This window comes from Vicia villosa, linkage group LG2, assembly GCF_029867415.1.
Source record: "Vicia villosa cultivar HV-30 ecotype Madison, WI linkage group LG2, Vvil1.0, whole genome shotgun sequence".
Taxonomy (NCBI): Eukaryota; Viridiplantae; Streptophyta; class Magnoliopsida; order Fabales; family Fabaceae; genus Vicia; species Vicia villosa.
In genome coordinates, this window is record NC_081181.1 from 143,774,050 (window position 1) to 143,779,813 (window position 5,764).

The window sequence follows — 5,764 nt, forward strand, 5'->3', positions numbered from 1 at the left end:
TACCCTAAAATAGTCGTCACTCTCCCCGATTTCCGTCAGAATTTTAATGTGCTTAATGCAAAGTGGTGCTAAAGATGATAAGTTCATCTGGATCCCCAAGTGATAATGTGTTGGTTCAGTGTCGATATTCCAAAGGATGAGAAATCTACCTTGACTCTTAATGTCAAGCGTTGGCTTCTTATTTCGGTTAGGCCGTTTCTTTCCTTAGCTTTTATTTTACGCAATAAGATAGCCTCTTCATCTCCTCCCCTTCTTTAATTTTCAAAATCTTCTCTCTTTTTACAAAACCTTCTTATGTTTGCAACCTTTTCAAAACCTTTCTCTAAAAATATCTTTTTCCCTTAGTGGCCTTTTTCTTCAAAAAGTTTAGACACGACTAATTGTCGAAACGAGTGGCGATACTCCACAATTTTGAAATTGATTGATATAATGAGATCTTTTCCGCGTGAGAGAGCTAGTGGCATACTCGTCGATTTCTATCCGAGTTGGAGCCCTTCTTTCATTCGCGATGCAAAGAACTCGTTTGTTCTCATGCTCAAGATCAATGGCTGAGTATTTCTCTCCAACGGCGATAAAGTGTCTATTCATTTTAAAACGTTTTTCCCTTTTAAGCGGAACTACATTAGCTATGACTTCTCCATTGCACCGAGGAGGTATGTGTTAGAACAAGATTTGTTCTGATCAATTATCTTAGTTTTGATGATAACAATAATATGAATTTTGCTTAAGATAATATGGTACTCTAATCCATTGCAATTTCCTTTTCAGGAAATATATATAAAGAGTACGCATAATTCAGCGCTCAGAAGCTTTGTCTCAAAGGGTTCAGCATGCAACATCAGAACATGGTCTGGCAAGACATCAGAAGATGGTCGAAGCAGAATCAGAACATGGGTCTATGGAAGCATCAGAAGAACAAGAGAACAGAAGCACTGAAGTTCTGATGGTATCACGCTCAGAAGCACTTCAAGGTCAGAAGATCAGAAGATGCTAGGCACCAAGCTGTTTGACTCTGATGATATTCAAACGTTGTATTCACAAACATCAGATCAGAAGAAAGTACAAGTGGCAAGCTACGCTGACTGACAAAAGGAACGTTAAAAGCTATTCTAGGCTACGTCAGTAGACACAGCGTGAACAAGGCTCGAGGTAGTTGACAAAAGCGTATAACATTAAATGCGATGCTGTACGGAACACGCAAAGCATTAAATGCACTCAACGGTCATCTTCTCCAACGCCTATAAATATGAAGTTCTGATGTGAAGCAAGGTTAACGATCCTGAACAAACAACTCAAATTAACTTGCTGAAACTCTGTTCAAATCAAAGCTCAGAATCTTCATCTTCATCAAAGCTCACTACATTGCTGTTGTAATATTTTAGTGAGATTAAGCTTAAACGATTAAGAGAAATATCACAGTTGTGATTATCGCTTTTAAGAAGCATTTGTAAACTCTTAGAATTGATTACATTAAGTTGTAAGGAACTAGAGTGATCGTGTGGATCAGAATACTCTAGGAAGTCTTAGAAGGTTATCTAAGCAGTTGTAACTAGAGTGATCGTGTGGATCAGTAGACTCTAGAAAAGTCTTAGAGGGTATCTAAGCAGTTGTTCCTGGAGTGATCAGTGTGTGATCAGAAGACTCTGGAAGACTTAGTTGCTGACTAAGTGGAGAACCATTGTAATCCGTGCGATTAGTGGATTAAATCCTCAGTTGAGGTAAATCATCTCTGCGGGGGTGGATTGGAGTAGTTTAGTTAACAACGAACCAGGATAAAAATAACTGTGCAATTTATTTTTATCTGTCAAGTTTTTAAAGCTACACTTATTCAAACCCCCCCTTTCTAAGTGTTTTTCTATCCTTCAATTGGCATCAGAGCGCCGGTTCTAAGGTGCAAGCACTTAACCGTGTTTAGAAAAGATTCAGGAAGAGAAAAACGCTTCAGTAAAAGATGGTTGATGAAAGTGAAAAGTCTACACCTACACCTGCATCTACATCTGGCTCTGCTGAGCAATACAACGGTAACAATGGTTATACTAGACCGCCGGTATTTGATGGTGAAAACTTTGAATACTGGAAAGATAAACTGGAAAGTTACTTTCTGGGTCTAGATGGTGATCTATGGGATCTTCTGATGGATGGTTACAAACATCCAGTAAATGCCAGAGGCGTAAAGCTGACAAGGCAAGAAATGAATGATGATCAGAAGAAGCTTTTCAGGAATCATCATAAATGCAGAACTGTTTTGCTGAATGCTATCTCTCATGCTGAGTATGAGAAGATATCTAACAGGAAAACGGCCTATGACATATATGAGTCCTTGAAAATGACTCATGAAGGAAATGCTCAAGTCAAGGAGACTAAAGCTCTAGCTTTAATCCAGAAGTATGAAGCCTTCAAGATGGAGGATGATGAAGACATTGAAAAGATGTTTTCAAGATTTCAAACACTTACTGCTGGATTGAGAGTTCTTGACAAGGGATACACCAAGGCTGATCACGTAAAGAAGATCATCAGAAGCTTACCCAGAAGATGGGGTCCTATGGTGACTGCATTCAAGATTGCAAAGAATCTGAATGAAGTTTCTCTGGAAGAGCTTATCAGTGCCTTGAGAAGTCATGAAATAGAGCTGGACGGGAATGAGCCTCAAAAGAAAGGTAAGTCTATTGCATTAAAATCAAATATCAAGAAATGCACTAACGCTTTTCAGGCTAGAGAAGAAGATCCTGAAGAATCAGAATCTGAAGAAGAAGATGAACTGTCCTTGATCTCCAGAAGGCTAAATCAACTCTGGAAGACCAAGCAAAGGAAGTTCAGAGGCTTCAGAAGTTCAAGGAAATTTGAACGTGGAGAATCTTCTGATGAAAGAAGATTTGACAAGAAGAAGGTCATGTGCTATGAATGCAATGAGCCTGGACACTTCAAGAATGAATGTCCAAATCTTCAGAAGGAAAATCCCAAGAAGAAGTTTCATAAGAAGAAAAGTCTTATGGCAACCTGGGATGAGTCAGAAGATGATTCAGACTCTGAAGATGAGCAGGCTAACTGTGCGCTGATGGCGACAGAAGATGACAGATCAGAATCTACATCAGAATCAGATTCTGAAGAGGTATTTTCTGAACTTACTAGAGATGAGTTAGTTTCCGGTCTAACTGAACTTCTGGAACTCAAGTCTCAAATCAGTCTCAAATACAAAAAGCTGAAAAAGCTATTTGAATTTGAAACAAAGAAGCTTGAGTTGGAAAATTCTGAATTAAAAGAAAAACTTTTAAAATTATCCAATAATGTTGGATCTCCTTCTGATTCAGAAAAATCCACTCCTAGTCTAAACCATATTCTGAAAGAATATGATTTAAGTTTCAGGAAGTTCTTATCTAGAAGTATTGGCAGAAGTCAGCTAGCTTCTATGATATATGCTGTGTCTGGAAACAAAAGAGTTGGCATTGGTTTTGAGGGTGAAACCCCATACAAACTTGAACCTGTTGATGAAATGAAATTTACATACAAGCCATTGTATGATCAGTTCAAGTATGGCCACTCCCATGATATTAGGCACACTTCACATGCTCAAAGTTTTCACATAACACACACCAAAAAGCATGTGACACAACCTAGGAAATATCATGAAACTCACATTAAGAATTATCATGCTGTTCCTCCTATTGCTTACAATGTTAAACCCAAGTTCAATCAGAACTTGAGAAAATCTAACAAGAAAGGACCCAAAAAGATGTGGGTACCTGTCATACCCCAAAATTTGCCCACAATATTCAAATATTCAAATTATTTTAAAATTGGATTTTTTTTATAAAATTTTGAGGTCATTCACATTGACGTCTTGAATTTTATAAATATTCAATTTAAAGTCTATTTTAAAATATAATAATTTACTCTTAAATTATTTATATTTTAATAAATAGCAAAATGCTTTCTCATGCTTCATACACTTCCAATTGACTTTTATTTCAAACAAATAATATAACATAGTTGGTAAGGAGGTAAGGCTTGCAAGTACAAAGTCTCGGGTTCAAATCCCACTTCTAACACTTTTTTTTCTTTTTTTTCTAACTATAGTTTTAATTTTATTTTTATTAAAAAAATCACAAAAAATCATTTTTTTTATCATTTTATTTTTAATTTTCGCACTATTTAAATATGCATTTTTTAAAATAGTCAAATTTTCACTTTTATGTATTTTCTAGTCAAAAATCATCAAAAATCATAAAATATTCAAAAAAATCCAAAAAAAAAAGTTTTTAATCTTATTTGTCCTATTTTTAGCACTTTTTATAACTTAGAGAACAAGTCAATCTTATTAAATTAGTTTGATTTAATTTTTTATTAAAATTAAAACAAATTGATTTTTGGGCTTTGATTTGGTCCATAGTTTTACTATAATTATTTTTTCTAACCTAATTCATGATATATAAATAAAACTAACAATTACAAATTTCTCAATTTACTCTCTCACAACTAAACCCTTATTTTTTTTAACACCTTCAACCTTATTCTTCATTCCTAATTCCTACCTACAAAACAATTCACCAAGTTTCTTCAATATCTTTTGTTCTTCTTTTGCTTAGTTCTTGGCCAATGATTTCGTATGAGGCCTCATCTTCTTCTTTTTTAAAGAAAAAATCTTTTTCTAAATCTTTTTATCAAAACTAAAAATAAACCTTTTGTTTTCAAAACCTTTTGGCCAATGATTATCATATGAGGCCCTTGATGTATGTTTTTATACTAACTTTAGTTTTTGGCTAATGATGATACTTGAGGCCACCTTTTATCAAAATTCTTATGTTTTTGACATCCTCTTTATGTTTCGAAACATTTTCTTTCAACTCTCTTTTTTTAAAAAACCTTTTTCAAATACTTTATCTAGAATTACAATTTTTTTGGCCAATGATGATACATGAGGCTTGTTTTTTTTTAATCATTGTTTTGGTCATTGTTGCTACATTTTAGTTTAAATTTATGTTTTTACAATCATAATTTTTTTTTTTTACTTTTGAGAATTTTTGCCCTTTTAGCCATAATCTAACTTTCTGAACCTTTCTTTATTTTTTGGGAAAATTTAGATTATATGAGGTCAAACCTATTTTATAATATTTTTTATTTTATTATTGTAACTATTATCATTACTAACCCTTATTATTATTATTATTATTATTATTATTATTATTATTATTATTATTATTATTATTATTATTATTATTATTATTATTATTATTATTATTATTATTATCATTATTATTAACATTATTACTATCCTTGTTTGCAGGTACTTCCTTTGGCCATTAACCTTGTTTTGGCCAAACAATTTTGCTGGCCACTTTCTCACCATGTACTCTCAAGAGCGCACAACACCCAATCTGAGCTAAGTTTCTTTTTTTGTTTTTATTTTAATTGCATGAAATTTTTTTATATATATTCCTTTCTTTTTTTTATTATTAGTATAATTTTTTTTCTTTTATTTATTTTTATTTATTTAACCAAATTAGTTTTTATATATAATAATTTCATAGTTATTTATTTTAATCGAAAACTCGTTTTTTAATTTTATCAATAATTATTTTTAAAACAATAAAAATTTTATTTTTGTATATATTTTTAATTAATTAATTAATTGAAAATTAATAATTAAAGTTTTTGTTAACCTTGATTCATTTATAAACCTTAAAATCTTCAGGCAGGTGTTCTCCACTAACGCATTGTTAGGCCTTATAAACCTTTTGGGTCACAATAAGCTTTCTTAAATAACCCT